Below are 17508 nucleotides of genomic sequence, written 5' to 3'. Positions count from 1 at the left end.
AAACTAAATTGTACAAATGATACACGATGACGCTGGTCTTCACAAGTACGCGTTGGCGCTGGTGCTGGTAGTCAATGTGTGAAAGTGTTTGACTTATCAGATTATAAGTTTCGACTTTTCAATCTCCCCCAATCTGATGATGTCAAAATTAATCACTAGAGAATGAAATACTAGAAGAACCAGCTACATCTGAAGTAGAATGTTGATGTTTGCTCCCCCTTATATTCAGCTCCCCCTCAGATAAACAACAGTTGAGTTTTTGTAACGTCCACGTTTCTCACTAGGCATTAATAAGATGATGTAATGTGTAACATATCGTTTAAAATAGAGTAATTAAATAAAAACCCAGAACCCCAAGATGTAAATTTATATTTTATATTGTTTTATAGTAGCCCTAAAATCCATAATATGTAGCGGGGTGTTGGTTTCGGGGAACCAAATGATATAAGTTGGAGTTTCGGGGGTTAAAGTGTAATTTCGGGATTTATTTTGTAAATATTTTCAGAAGTTAGGGGGTGATTGGTATCATTTGGACTTAATATGAAAGGCAGGGCCGGTCCTATGGATTTTCATGCCCGGGACGAAAAAATGTAATGATGCCCTATGTTTGTTTCGTTTGAACACAACAAAACTATTTTTATTTCATATAGTTGCTACAAAACAATGTAAGACTTAATTATTTTTACAACAACAATGTTACAGAACATGTTTATTTCAGAAGAACGGAGAAATTTACTGAAATTAGATATACTAAAACAACACTAGAAAATTGTTGTAATTCCATAAGCAAGGCACTAACATAGTGGGGCATATATCTTTTACGCTCATGTTCCTTAAAATTGATGATTGATGTCAATAATGTAACAATGTTAGTACACTTTAAAGTTAACTTGGTATAGACTTTTAACTTTATATATAGTAATTAGTAATACAACAAATTTAGAACTTCAGTAACATATTTATTTTTATATAAGTTAATTAAGTCGTTGCTGAACCATAGATTAGTTGGATAATACAATATGTAAACTTTGTACATGAGCAGCAGAAACAAGAAATAAGTTGTATGATCAGGAGCATTAATTGCTACTCTAAAGTATATAGATATGGTGTTAATGAATTTCCGATGTATTGGGCTAGAAAGTTTGGCGTATTTGTTGTTTTTTCTGATAATGCGATTCCTTTCAACATTCACAAAACCTGAAAACCATAATCTGATGCAACAAATCAACATTCTGATTTCTGATAAATTGATAATCTATAATCTAATTCAACATTCATAATTTCTGATTTTTTATTCAATCATAACTATAAAATAACGCTATCTTGTTGAATGGTTGTCTTCCTCGACTGAAATTCAATGTTTATCGATTAACTGACTGTCGCGCATGCCCCTTTTCTGCGTTCTGTGTGTGTGCGTAAAATCATGATCTCATGACCGATCGATTAGCATTTGGATTGATTCAATTTTGTGAATAATAAATATATTAATATAATATAAAAAAAATTAGGCCATGTTCCCATGCCCACTTTGCCCCTCTCCATAACCGGGCCTGATGAAAGGATTTATGGAAGCATGTGCTAAAGAGTAAATTCTGGACTTAAGTTGAAAAGGTTTTGTGGAGGAGGGCCCATTTGGTAACATTTGGATTTAATTTGAAAGAAAAAAGAGAAGGAGGGACTAAAAGTGTCATTATGGATCAAATTTTAAATTGATCGGAACTTATAAACCCGACACCTTGTGTCCCTAACCCTAACCCTAATATCCTACACCAGTCACCACCCTCCTTCCTATGATCTCCGGCACTGCTACCGGCTATGGTCGAAATCGCAAACCACTGCTAAAGCTCTTGTTGTCGGCGACAACGAGGGGGGTGTTCGTTTGGATGGATCGGTTCGATCTGATCCAATTAAGTAAATCCAAATTGATTTTGGTTTTCAATAATTGGATCCAAATAATTCAAACTAAATTCAAATCCGATCCGATCTGATCCAATTACAATTCGGTTGAATCGGTTTTCAAAAACTAAAACATTTTAAAATGACATATAATTATAATATTATCCAATTTTTATAGAAGAAGCAAAAAAAATATTAATTGTGATTTAAAATTTATAAACTGCTAAGAATGTATATTATAGTTTAATATTTAATAGATAAAGAACTTTTAGGAGAAAATGCATATTAATGTTTTTTATTAGATGAAACTTTTTGAACTTATTTGAAAAAATAAATTATAAAATTAATAAATAGTTATATTTATATTAAAAATAAATAAATAATAAATTATTAATCGGTTTTTTTGGATTATTCGGTTCATATTTTATAAACCAAAACCAATCCAAAATCCAAAATAGTAATTCAGTTTTGATGAAAACCAATCCAAAAATCTGAATATATGAGTCAAATAGTCCAATCCAATTTGTCCAATTGGACAATTCGGTTTTATCCAAATAATGAACAGTCCTAACGAGGACCACCACGAAACGAAGTTGTGTGTGTTGCTGCCGTCGTTTGATTGTTAGACTGCCTTACAGTCATCGTCGCCACCTCATCCCATTGTTGCATTGTTGCTGCCGTTGTGCTCAATCGTTGAAGACGAAGCCGCCTCTAACGATAGCGGTTAGTTTTGTTGTTGTTCGATGTGGTCTCGGCCCGACTGCCCTCATTTTCTTTCGACTCGTAGTTGTTGTCGTCGCGGGTACTGCCGACGAAGAAGAAGATCTTCGTCGTCGTTGATTCAGTCGTGAAGGTTGTTGTTGCTCGTGTTAGGTCGCGTCTCTTCTCTGGCATCCACAGTTGCAGCAATGTCAGCCACTAGCGCTACTACTGTTTGCAAGGTCAGCCCACTGCCGCCGTCATACGCCACTAGGTGGGTGGTGGTGTTACTGTTCCGGGCACGCATGTGTGTGTTCTATTGTTAGTGTGTGTCGTGGGTGTAGTTATCTTGGCCGGATTCCATGAGAAAAGCCACCACCACCGCAATGAGGTGGTGGCTTCCACCCTCTACCACCGCCTGCCACCACAAGGGTAGTTGTGTGTGTGTGTATTTTATTATGTGTGTTTATTTTTGGATATTTATTGTATGTATGTTGTACCATTTTACCTTGGTCGGAATAATCAAGGAAAACCCTATAACCACCACCGTGAGGTGGTGCCTGCCGCCTTCTGCCACCACCAGTCGTCGTGTTAAGTGGCGGTGTGCACTGTGTGATTAGATTGTTAGTTTAGATGCTTGGACATATTTACCCTAAAATCATAACCACCACCATGAGGTGGTGACCGCCGCCGACCACCACTACCCGAGGTGGTAGTGGGTGGTGCCCGACCTATTTAACCCTAATTGACCTAATGAAGCCCTAATTGACCTAAACACCTAACCATTTGACTAACGGGCAGGCGATTAGGTTGGAAACCCTAATTTTGGATTTGTTGGTTTGAAGTTACTAGGACCCGCGTTTTGGGCCATTGGAATTAAATTATGAGTTACACCCGATCACATCGTATGATTTACCTAGTATAATGATGGACTTAATGGATTAAGTCCTTAATGGGTTAAGTAAGAATACTTAACCTTAATCGTCATTTTATGTGAAAACCCTAATTTTGTTTGGGCTTTGGTGATTGGGCTATTGATTGGCTATCCAAGAACAAGTATGTGGACTAGAATATTAGGAATGGGCTTTAGGACAAGGCCCATTGGAAAGGCTTGGGCCTAATTTGGAAAAGTGGGCCATAGGTCAGCCATAATTGGGTCTTTATGATTTTGAGATATTGGACCATTGGAATGCCATGTGTTTGGACCAGAATAAATGGTTGGGCCTTAAGGTAAGACCATGTGAGGGGTTTCGACCCAATATGGAAAATTGGGCCATATGTTAGGCTTTGGTCCATTGTTTGACTTTTTGGGCCTTTGGAGTGCGAGCTTGGGCCTTAGGCTTGAATCAAGCTAGGTTGGGGGTAAAGTAGTCTTTTACCCCAAGCATGGACTCATGATTATGTGTTGGAACCCAATTATTAATTGGGTGTCGTTTTGATGTTGACAGTTCGGGAATCTGCCATCCATCAGCTAGAGTTTATCTACGGGACTTCAGCAGTGTAAGGTGAGTTTTCCTCACTATACTCAAGGGTCGAAGGCACCAAGGTCGGCCCTTTGGATTGTTATCCTGCTTTATTGTTAGTATGATATGTTAGATCGATATCCTGGTTGATAGGATGTTTCTATGTGGTTATGATAATTTAGATCGGTATCCTGGTAGATAGGATATTGCCATGCTTAGTGATCTGGAGATCGGTTTGTCTGTCTGTAGACTGTTAAGTGATTATCTGATATATGTGCACATGATTGATTGGTGGTTGAGGCTTATCTGCTTTGTGCGAGAGCCAATAGACCGGGGCATTCCAACCCGATGGTTGTGGACCAAGAGTATTCCATCCCGAGGATGATTGGACTCATAGTATGTGGGCATTCCAACCCGATGGTTATGGACTGAGGATATACCATCCCGAGGATGATTGGACCCATAGATGTTGGCGTTCCAACCCGATGGTTGAGGGCCTGGGGCATTCCAACCGATGGTTGATTGGGCCCATAGTATGTTGTTATTATATGTGTGTTATTTGTTGTGCGGGTATTTTGGGGGAACTCACTAAGCTTCGGGCTTACAGTTTTGATTATGTTTCAGGTGCTTCTGATGAACACGTGAAGGCGAATGCATGATTATGCACCTCCTCATATTTTTATGATCTTGATTTCTTGGATACTCTGATATGAAACTATTTTGAAAACAAATTTGTAATAATTATTGGTTTTTGAATGATTTAAAATTTTTTAAATTGGCATGATTTTTATGGGTGCTACATAATATTTAGGGTCAATGATTGTAACTTATTTGATATAATAAAGGGGAAATTATTTGAGAATTATGTGATTTATGAGTGATTATTTGGAGTATACGTGCTTACGACAATACAATAAAATAAGAATAAAATACTCGTCTAAATAGAATAATAATTAGGACGAATACCTTTGACGAAAGATTGAAGTAATCGTGATAAGGATTCTGGGGTTATAAGGAACACTTACATCGAACTTATAGCAAAGAAGTTATGGTATTTCAAAGTTTCACGATTCGACACAATTTGGCAGTGCGCGTTGTAGACAGTAAATTTTTTTCGGTTACTTTTTAACCTTAGTGGTCTAAACAAAAGTCATAGTAGTTGTTAAACCATGAGAGTACATATAGAGAACGTCCAAATATGATTTCATTAGAGGAAGTTATGATTTTTCTAAGATTCAACATAACAATAGACAACTCAAATATCGAATTTTAGATCGGTTGATTATTAGCCGAAACAATCTAAACGAGAGTTGAAGACCTCGTTAATGGGATTTCAACGATAAAAAGACAGTAAAAAACGGGCGTCGGATGACAAAGTTATGTATTTTATATGGGTTTTAACAGCCTAAGCTTGTGTAAAATAAATAAAGTCAAAATTAGCCGACATAGTCTAAATAAAAGTTGTAGATCCCATGATATCGACGCTTAAATATGAAGAACGTCGAAAATGGAGCTCGTATAAAAAAAGTTACGCAATTTTGAAGTTTAAGTTTCGTTGTACGTGTCTGCGCTCCACACACGTCCTTCTAGAAGCTGCCATGTAGCACCAGCCAGATTCTGACACGTGACACCACACCCGAGCAAGCACAACAACCCTATATGTGGCGCGCAAGGCCCTTGCACGACGCACATGCCCATATCCCAGCCTATAAATAGAAACCATAAGCTCATTCCTTTCCCACAACATTCGATTCTCTCTCTATTGATTACTCTCGATTTGGTCCGAATTTTTTTCCTTAGTAATTAGGATATTTTGTCAAGTTTAGAAGTCCCTAGGAGCTATCAACCCAGAGTTCCGTTAGGGCAATTTCCATACTATTTTCCAGGGAATATATGTAAGTTAAATTACACTTTATTCTATTCTAGTTTGATTTATATTTAAATTCATAGTCGTTGTTATGAATTTATAAATAAGATTCGTCAATAGTTCCGATGTCGCATTATTGATTGGTCTACTTACGGGACTGATGTCTAAGTTGGATTTAGTGAGGTGTTTAAAATGGGATTTCCAAATAGTATAGTCTGTATACCAAACGGACCCTACCTCCGATATGATCCTACCTGGTTATTCCTTATCAACTAAAGATCGATAGACTTTGGAATTAATGATGGATCTAGGCTATCTTTATTCATAACGAATATTAGCGTAAGGCTTAGTGTTAATTGAGCCTATGTTACATCAAAGGAAAAGCCAAGTGCTAAAGCACATCCGAGAGTATGCCTGAATCCCTCAAACCAAGGCTCTGATACCAACTTGAAACACCCCATATTTCAACCCAAAATTTTCAATTAAAACTATAAGTGTTTATTCAATTCATAGCTACAAATCTTAAAAAACTTATCAGAGTATCACTAAAATTAACATGTACAAAAGTCCCCCATTGATGCGATGCAATCGAGTTGTGCCCCTCCTTTAATATAAGAAAAACCTGAAACATGTAAACCACAAATCGTACGAACAAAACTTAATGAGTTCTACAATATACCACACGCAGCACAGCACAAATAAACAGCTACGGGTTATCAGCAACCTTGGGGACTATCAATAGTCCAAGTGGGTTAACAGCATGCCCGGTGGGTTATCGGCAACCCTGGAGACTATCAGCAGTCTCAGTCACACATAAACAACATAACACAATAATAACATCTAGACCCAGCTAGTCATCACAGATAGAGCTATTCTACCACACAGGCTCATACAAACATGCAAGAGTCACAAAGACAGCTAGCATCCTACATACACAACTTATTGAGCCGACATTAGTGCCTTCGACTCACGAGCACTGGGAGAATAGTCACCTGCTACTGACAGCCAGTAAATCTCAACCTGAACTTCCGGAACTAGACCCCGCCTGGTCAACGAAACAATTAACCCTAATTAATGATTAGGCTCTAAAACTCAACTCAAGAGTTAAAATCCCACAACTAAGTCCTTTAAGGGAAAAAAGACCATTTTGCCCTTCTCATGGTCCAAAACTATATATTTTGACCAAAAGTCAAAAGTCAACGAAAGTCAACTGCCCAGCGCGTACACTGGGCGTACTTCTCCTTATGCGGGGCGTACTAATCGAACAACGGCCAAACCGTGGGCGGACACGACTATGTGGGGCGTAGCCAGGAGTACCCCCGGCGTACTCTGTTGATTCAGTTTTCCACAAACTTTGCGTCTTAATCCTTTAAGACATCTAACCCAATTTCAGATCTAACCATCCTTAGGCGTCTTAATCCATAAAGTCATCAACTTTAAGCTTTTACATGGCTAGGAAGGACCCAAAGCAACAAACTTTAACTTCCAACACACTCGAAGCTACTCTACTGATGCATGAGCCATATGGAGTGATCAAGCAACCATTTTTATGAATCTAAAAGTCTTATAATGCATGAAAGGACAGATAAAGGTCCCTGGAGTGCTCCAAACTCATAAAGGTCCAATCTTAGGGACACAAGCTCATAAAACTTCAACCATGTAGATCAAATAGATAACTCATCAAAGTATAAACTTTATACCTGAAAAAGATGCTCAAAGAGGAAAGGTTCTTGGATCTACAAGCTTGCTAGCAACCACTCCTTCTTCTGTAGTCTCCTTCTTCAACAATATACACCAAAATCACTCAATAAGCTCACAAAACTCACAAAAGCAACTTAGACTCAAAAACAGGGTTTGAGGTGGAAATGGTGGCTGATAATGATGGTCCAAAGGGATATAGGATTGTTTAAATTGGGAGCAACCCTTAAAATTAGGGTTTCAAGTCTAGGCTAGTATGTCATGCATACCAAGCGTACGCCCAGCATACTGGCATGGCACTCCCCAATCCATTCCTTGCACATGTACGTTGTGCGTACCTCCTCGTACTGCCAATGTGTAGGTTGGCCTTCAAATCCTCAAAAACATTGAGGGACTAAATGCGTAAACCTTGATTGTTTTAGTTACTTTAATAGCATTATACTATTAATGAAGTTAATGTCCTATCAGATCCGTTCTACTAACGACCCTCCACCAAACAAGGAAGTAGTGGATAATAATGGACACTCATTCAACTATAATTTTATAAGAAGTTTTCTTATACCCCTCTTATAGTTAAGCTTTGTGAATGAGGCATACTAGATATCCGACTGACTTAGTTTTATACATATAGTAATTAACTTTTAATATTATACACATAAGGTGTATTTTATAAATATTTTCAAAAATACTAAGTTTAATTTATAAATTTCGAAATTAATAAAATTAATTCAATTTAAATTAAACCAATAAGGATTAAACAATTTATTTACTATGAATCAGTTAATCAAATAAATTTAATCCTAATCCAATACCCTCTAATTTCAAAATTAGGGTTTGGGAATTACCAAATTTATAATTATCCAATTTTAAGACATTTAAAACTAATAATTATAAAAAAAAAATGAAACCCTAAAGATAATCACCACCAAAGGGTTTTTGATCTTATTCAACTTTGTATGAGATCACAGAGAACATCCGCTCTGATACCACTGATGGGTTTTATATGTTTTAAAAATCATATTTTTGGCGGAAAAAACATTAACCCTAAGTTTGCATACACCCTAAGGATTTATGTTCTCACTTTGCAAATAACAATTTGAATTTAAGAAACCCTAAAGTACATTGCTATTTTCGAAATTGAGAAGGGTTATTAGAAAAACATGTCTTTTAGTTTATTAGTGTAAATAAACTTGAATTCCTTCTTTCTAGAACTTCAGAAAGCCAGTTAATGCTGAAATTAATTCCAATTAGTCTGATTAATTTATAATTAAATAATATAATTTCTAATTAATATATTTTCTCAAAACATATAAATAAATTATTTATTTTGATTTCTAATTAATTTATTAATCATATAATAAATTAATAAATCTCTCTCTCTCTCTCTCTCTCTCTCTCTCTCTCTCTCTCTCTCTCTTTGTCTCTCCAAATAGCATTTCAGTCTCGTACTAAGTTTGAGGGCAACTTAAAATAACTTTGATAATAATTTAAGTTTATAAAAATTTAGTTAATGGCTTAGACATCTAATCCAACAAATGGAACAAAACTCTAGGAGTTAAGGTTATTATATAGGGCCCAATGCCTGAAATAAGGGTTTTCATGAACAGCTACGTGCAAAGTAGCTAAACCTACGTGCGACGTAAACCCAGAATTTGAATTTCTACATTTAGCACAAGAGGAAAACTAGGAAATAGGTGTTACAAGAAGATCCAGACAAGGTGGTGTGTTCAAAATATGTAAATCGATAATGATTTGTTGTTGTTTGAATTCAATTTTTTTTAATAAAATGAAGATGTTCGTCAAGCTTGGCCGATAGTACTTGGACTACCTCCGTATTGCCAACGCTTTTTATCGACGACGTCCCAGCCTTTTTGCTTTGCCTCTTCCCATCAGGCTTTGAACAATGACTTTCGATGGCTCTTCATCGAATTCATTATTAAGGTCAATTCCATGACTCATACCCAATTCTGAAGTTCTTGCTCGTTTGTTAGTGCTAGATTTGGATGTGCATAATAGATTAAATCTCTCTAGAAAAACCCTAGTATTCGGCAGGGCCGGTCCAGAAAAATGAAATATTCTGAAAGGTGTAACATTCGGATTTTCAGGGTTATTATTGTGTAGTTTAATCTTTTGATTAAAGGAGAGACTCGACGAGTTGAAGATCCAACTCGCCGAGTCGAGTCGGGTTTTTCACGCAGATTTAATGAGTGGACTCGACGAGTCAGAGGAGGGACTCGCCGAGTAGGTGCTGGGCAGAGAAACCCTAATTTCTCGGGTTTGGGACCTATTTAAAGGTCCTTATGGCCTTCATTTGCGGCCACTACACCCTGAGAAACCATAGAGAGCAGAGAGGAAGCTTGTGGTGCAAGAGGAAGGCTAATTCATCATCCTTTGGGGTGTCTTGGCAAAAGGAAGGAAGGATTTCGAGTTAGGCTGTCTTGTGGGACTCAAATCTTCCATCATTTCGTTCAGATCTGCTATGAGAGGTAAGGATTCATGTCCATCTTCGTTTGATTTCATGAATCTAGGGTTTCTTCATGCTTTATTTAGCTTGAATCTAGAGTATGAGAGGTCCCATGGTGAAATGATTCTTAGATCTGAACCTTAAAAGGTCTAGAGAGTCCCTTCCATTCTGCTTTAGCCTTTTCCTTGGCGTTATGAGCTAGGGTTGTCATGATATGAAGGATTTCACCAAAATAAGCATAGAGAGCCTTACATGTGTACCAAGATTCGACCTTTTCGTGGTTATTGGTCATAGGGAAGTCAGATCTATGGATTAGAGGAACGGATCTGACCTCAGAAGGCCAGATGAGTGTTGTCATGGGAGCAACTGGCCGAGTTCATGAGAGGACTCGACGAGTCGAGTCGGGGTTGCCCCGCGATTCATACCAGGCGTAACTCGTCGAGCAAGGGGTTGGCTCAACGTGTCAAGCGAGGCTAGAAGGAGGATTTCATGGTCACGTGTGGACTCGCCGAGTTGCCCATGTGCAATCGACGAGTCGGGTCAAAGTTTGACCGTTGACTTTCGTTGACTTTAGGGTTTTGGTCAAGATTGACTTAAGAGAGTTCAGGGAAGGATAGAATGGTCTTCTACCCAATCATTAGAGCTGAGACAATGAGAGAGTGTTGATCGGGGATGTTATTTGAATAATAGGAGGAGGCCAGGTCGGGACATTGAGCACGAGAGTTCATCCGACTTCGTTTGAGGTGAGTCTTCTCACTATACTTTACCTAGAGTGGTAACAGAGTTATGTGACAGAGTTATTGTATGCTATCTATGCGATGTGTGGCACTGCATTATTTCTATGTGATTTATGTTGTGTGTATATCAGAGTTAGGACAGGAAGGTTCACAGAGCTAGGACCAAAGGGTCCACAGAGTTAGGATTAGAGTTATGTGCCAGTGTATTTGTATGCTATTTATTTTATGAAATTTATTGTGATATGTGATATGCATGATTCAGAGTTATCAGAGTTAGGACCTTTAGGACCATAGAGTTAGGGCCAGAGGGTCCATAGAGAGTTGGGACTGGAGGGTCCCACTGAGACACACTGACCAGAGGGTCAACAGAGTTATAGCCTTGAGTGGCTAATATGTGTTAGAGTGGTATTTTGGGGAATTCACTAAGCTTCGTGCTTACAGATTTTTGTGTTATATGTTTCAGGTTTTCTCAGGATCACGGGACGACACCGGCTCGATTGTACACACCAGATGAAGCGTTTGTTTTGGAGGATCCTGGTTTATTAATTGATTGAACAAAAGAGTCATGACTTGTAATTTAAATAAAAATGAGATTTTTATGAAAAGTGTTAAAGAGATAAGCAAATTTAAATGAAAATTATGTTTTGAAAATTTCGGTGTTACAAGTTGGTATCAGAGCCTTGGTTTGAGGGATTCGGATGCACCTTCGGGTAAATCTGGACTCAAACTAAGGAAGTAAGAAAAGTTTTCAAAGAAATGATTTTCTAAGAGTGAATAAGAGTTCAAAGAGGAATCGAGAAAGAGCAGTGTGTACAATCAGCCAGAGCCCGAATGATGATTTCCCAAAATACCCTTACTTTTGTGTTATGAGATATTTATGATACATTTTATGAGATATTATGCATGCTACAGACAGGCTAGGTATTTCATATCTTAGGACTAGAGTGGCCTGATTTGTGATGCCTTAGCATAGGAGTTGTTGTTATATGTGATGCGTTTTTTAGTATGAGTGAGAGTATTCAGTTGGAATCCCTCTAGGGGATTTGAGTAGAGGAGTAATCTAGGAGAGACGCCTAAATGAGTATTGTGGTGCTTATCGAGAGAATAGTTAGAACCCGCGAGGGGTAGAGTTGCCGAGTTCGGTGGTACTTTGGAGAATGAGCAGAGCAAGCGGAGTTATCACCCAGGGTGAGTTCTATGTATTCTTCGATGCCCAAATGTTGCTTGCTTCGTGCTTTGTGGAACTCTCGATGATGGGAGTCAGCTACCGAGTGAATATGATGATATTCAGGAGGTAGATGGCTGGCATCATTAGGAGCTCTTCAGCAGCTGATGGCAGAGAAGTGGGAGGACCAAGGAAGAGCCTAGGGAGTAACCTTAGCCAGATGAGTATGCTGGCGGAGTAGAGCATTTCACTGAGGAGCGAGCACGCATGGCGGAATTAGTAAACGAGAAGGTTGAGTAGCTATTTAGGAGCTCTGGAATGGTTCGTGTGGAAAGTATGGGTAGATGTGGCAGGTAGTATGGTCACGTACTACCGAAAGCAGAGGATCCATACTCAATACAGGGAGCATTCTGAAGGTTCTAATTAGCAAATTGGGGAGTGATGTTATGGTTCGAGTACCATACATCGGAGCAGATTGGGGAGTGATGTTATGGTTCGAGTACCATACAACGGAGCAGATTGAGGAGTGATGTTATGGTTCGAGTACCATACATCGGAGAAGATTGGGAAGTGATGCCATGGTTCGAGTACCATGCATCTTAGCAGATTGAGGGGTGATGTTATAGTTTGAGTGCCATGCATTGTAGCAGATTGAGAAGAGATGTTCGGGGTTGAGTACCATGGTTCTTAGCAAATGATGCTTGTGATTCTTCGGTTTTCCGATCAGGATTGATTGGTGGATTTTGGACGCGATGGGGTTTTAGGTCTGAGGGCCATGATTGAATCCGAAGAGGCATCCCTTGAGAGGGAGGTCGAGAGCATTTCAGAGTACCTTGGTAAGATGTCAAATGTAGTCGCAAGACTCAGGGATTAGTAGAGAAGGCATTTATGGGGGATTGCAGTCTGAGTGAGCAATCAGCCGATGGAGGAGATGTCACCTTCTGTGACTTGTTGGGTGCTATTTATGTTTCCTATGGGAAGTAGGAGAGGCGTGAGATTTCAGTTTTGGGTTTAGGAGTAAACCCTACGGGTTGACATTGATGAAGATTTTTCCACCAGAGTATCAGGAAGCATGTCTGCCGCAAGGAAATGATCTACCATGAGCAGGTAGTCAGTGGGGACTGAGATGGTCAAGGACCACATTACACCCTAATTGAGTATAGTAGGGCGTGTGGTATCGGTATCAGCGGGTAATCTAGTCGAGTATATCATAGCGGTGGCTCTTCTGTGTATGATGGGTATTGAGTATGGTAGTGGAGTCCCTATTCTCGTGATGATTCACGTGTTGGAGCGGGGGTTGAGAAGTCGAGGATGAGGAGTATGATGATTTATTGTTTCAGTCTAAGAGTCAGTGATAGTACTGGACAGTTGGGATGTTCAGTATTGGGATGGTATGAGACTTCGAATGGCTAGAGGCAGTCGTGATTAGAGATGCACAAAACCCGAATCCGATCCGATCCGATCCGGATCCGAATCCGATCCGATTTCGCTTACGTCATCAAAAATCCGATCCGGTCAAAATCTGATCCGAATCCGGTCAAAATCCGATCCGGTTCCAACCAAAATCCGAATCCGATTCTAATCCGATTTGAAACCGGTTTAAACCGATTTTAGTGGCTTTTAATCGGATTTTGGGGCGGATTTGGATCCGGTTTTTAGCGAATCCGATTTACGATCCGGTATCAAATCCGATTTGGAATATAGGATTAGGATCCGATTGAAAATCCGGTTTTAAATCCGATCCGATCCGGTTTGGTCAAAACCGGTTTTGACCCAATCCGGTTTCGGATTGGATCCGGTTTTGAATAGTGAAACCGGTTTTTGTGTGCATCTCTAGTCGTGATGAGAAGTTCCTGAGGATTTCTTCGGAGATTTAGGGTATTTGAGGTTTCTTGATCTCTACGTGAGGAGATCATTAAGCGTTGTGTGGCACCTTCCAAGCGTAGGTGCGATGTTTCTGGAGGAAACCGTCTGTGGGGTAGAGTGTTGATGTGTCAATTGGTGATGGTTCGAACCCTAAGTGGGGGAGAACCAGGTATTTTATTGAGGGAACCAGAGATTTGCAAGAGAGGTTAGGGGTTGGATACAGAAACCTGCGGCTCAAATTCAGGAGACCAGGGTCATTGGTGATCAAGGAAAGGTGCAGAGCGAGTTAATGCATGTGGTATGTGTCTGAGAAAGGATGGGTGTCTCCACGGCAGGTGGCCAATGGCCAGGAATCTGGTGGTGGTCAGGGCCGTTTCAAATGGAAGACCCGTAATGATGGTATGGGCAGTTGAGAACTTTTGGGTCGAAGTATGGATTGTGTATGCCCCTTTTGGGGTGGATAGAAGATTATCAAGCAGCCAACTCCTAGGCCGGTATGTGTATTCTTGCTTGGATTTTGAACAGTAGGGGAAAGGGTTTCGGAGGATCATCAGCGTGTTCTGAAGCGTTAGCGCTTTCTTTGTATTCCAATTGAGTGTTTGGATACACTGAACTTGCGCTTGGGTAAAATGAAGAATTATTTATGGGGTTCAGAGGAAATGTATTGTGGTATCTGTATGGTGCTGGGAGTAGGAGATCAATGGTTGAGGCAGGACATCGTGATGTTCTGTAATGGTGTTCCGTGGTACCCGGGTATAATGTTCCGATTTCGGAGTTATTTAGAATCTTGAGTTTGAGACGACTGGTGGTGTATCATGTATCTACGGTTCCAGTAGGATCCCTTCGGGTATTGACATCAAGAGGGATTAATTAAGAAAGTGGATCTCCGCAAAGGTAGGTATTTTGTTATAGCGGTTGCCGCCAGAGTTTGTGATGCATATGTGGGACAAGTGTGTGTAGCTATCTATGATAGTCTATGGAGCATGAGTTAGTGGACGCAGTGTGGCGTTGTGATCAGAATGAGAGTATGGGGTTAAGCTACGGGGAGCCGTAGTATTCACTAATCAGAGGGTGTTGTGATGCTACGGGGAGCCGTATTACTCACAAGTCAGAGAGAGGGAGTCGTGGTACTGTGGGGAGCCATAGTTCTCACTAGTCAGTTGGTGTTGTGGTGCTACGGGGAGCCGTAATACTCACTAGTCAGAGGTTGTCGTGATGTTGCGGGGAGCCATAGTACTCACTAGACGGCAAGAGAGTGTGATGATGGAGTGTTCTCCGATCAGTGTATGATGCAGAAGAGTTTTAGGCTTGAGTAGCCCTAGTATTGAGTTTTTGGAGCATGGTGGTTGAACCAGGGGCGAGACTGGGGTCTCCGTCTCTGTCAGGGCTAAGTCGATTTTCGGTTGGATTGTAGTTTTCATTTGAAAATTTTGTGCCTTGTGTGTCACAGGGCCGAGTTAGTTGATGCGAAGAGGAAGTCAGGGGGAGCTCTTATGCGGGGAGCCTGGCAGAGTTGTATGTGAGGGAGGTGGTATCGCGGCACAGAGTACCGATCTTGATTGTCTCAGATCGAGATGTACATTTCACTTCCAGATTCTGGAAGAAATTCCATGAGGAGTTGGGCACAAGGTTGCATTTTAATACCACCTACCACCCACAGACTGACGGGCAGAGCGAGTGGACGATTCAGACGCTCAAGGACATGCTTCGAGCGTATGTATTGGATTTCGGAGGGAGTTGGGACACGTAATTACCCTTGGTTGAGTTTTTCTATAACAACAACCATCATTCGAGCATTGGTATGCCACCCTTTGAGCTGTTGTATGGGAGGAGGTGTCAGACTCCCATTTGCTGGGGAGAGGTAGGGTAGCGTGTGATGGTTAGTACGGAGATGGTGCTTCAGACGACCAAGCAGATTCAGCAGGTCAGGCAGAGGTTGCTGACTGCCCAGAGCCGTCAGAAGAGTATGCAGATAGACGACGGTCAGACCTCGTGTGGTGTTAAAAGAGATATGGAATTTGGAGCTGAGGCTTATGAATGGGATGTTTGAGGACACTTCTGAGCAAGCATGGTTATGCTTTTGTGTCTAAGTACAGAGTGTTGGGGATTCTTTTTTCGGAGGGTTTCTAATAGCAGTCTAGTAGATGTGCCCCGGTGGAGTGTGACCCCTTTTATTCGTGAGGCGTGATTCATATGTTTTAGCATGATCGGCTTGGAGGAGAGATAGCCGGTTGTTGGACGTGGTATTATGGGAATCAGAGAGCCAGTGAGGAAACTGGGTTGATATCCGAGGAGAAAAAATCATGGTGATCGCTCAAGTAGGCGGTCTGGTGGCGGATCAGGCCACTAGAGTTTCCGGTTATTGGGAAGGGGTATTTTTAGCGGCGAAAGAGTTGGTTTAAACTCTGGTTTTGGAGGTTCTATGTGGTTTCGGATGTCCATGGAGAAAGATATCAGTGTGGTATGAAGATCATTTCGGCAGAGCCTTTCGGGTTAACGATTAAATCTATGTGTGGTTAAGGAATGATTTCGAGGGCGAAATCTAATTCAAGTGGGGGAGAATTGTAACATTCGGATTTTCAGGGTTATTATTGTCTAGTTTAATCTTTTGATTAAAGGAGAGACTCGACGAGTTGAGGATCCAACTCGCCGAGTCGAGTCGGGTTTTTCACGCAGATTTAATGAGTGGACTCGACGAGTCAGAGGAGGGACTCGCCGAGTAGGTGCTGGGCAGAGAAACCCTAATTTCTCGGGTTTGGGACCTATTTAAAGGTCCTTATGGCCTTCATTTGCGGCCACTACACCCTGAGAAACCATAGAGAGCAGAGAGGAAGCTTGTGGTGCAAGAGGAAGGCTAATTCATCATCCTTTGGGGTGTCTTAGCAAAAGGAAGGAAGGATTTCGAGTTAGGCTGTCTTGTGGGACTCAAATCTTCCATCATTTCGTTCAGATCTGCTATGAGAGGTAAGGATTCATGTCCATCTTCGTTTGATTTCATGAATCTAGGGTTTCTTCATGGTTTATTTAGCTTGAATCTAGAGTATGAGAGGTCCCACGGTGAAATGATTCTTAGATCTGAACCTTAAAAGGTCTAGAGAGTCCCTTCCATTCTGCTTTAGCCTTTTCCTTGGCGTTATGAGCTAGGGTTGTCATGATATGAAGGATTTCACCAAAATAAGCATAGAGAGCCTTACATGTGTACCAAGATTTGACCTTTTCATGGTTATTGGTCATAGGGAAGTCAGATCTATGGATTAGAGGAACGGATCTGACCTCAGAAGGCCAGATGAGTGTTGTCATGGGAGCAACTTGCCGAGTTCATGAGAGGACTCGACGAGTCGAGTCGGGGTTGCCCCGCGATTCATACCAGACATAACTCGTCGAGCAAGGGGTTGGCACGACGTGTCAAGCGAGGCTAGAAGGAGGATTTCGTGGTCACGTGTGGACTCGCCGAGTTGCCCATGTGCACTCGACGAGTCGGGTCAAAATTTGACCGTTGACTTTCGTTGACTTTAGGGTTTTGGTCAAGACTGACTTAAGAGAGTTCAGGGAAGGATAGAATGGTCTTCTACCCAATCATTAGAGCTGAGACAATGAGAGAGTGTTGATCGGGGATGTTACTTGAATAATAGGAGGAGGCCAGGTCGGGACAT

Source organism: Lactuca serriola, chromosome 2, assembly GCF_051521515.1.
Source record: "Lactuca serriola cultivar US96UC23 chromosome 2, Lser_US96UC23_V15, whole genome shotgun sequence".
NCBI lineage: Eukaryota > Viridiplantae > Streptophyta > Magnoliopsida > Asterales > Asteraceae > Lactuca > Lactuca serriola.
This window is presented reverse-complemented; position numbering follows the sequence as displayed.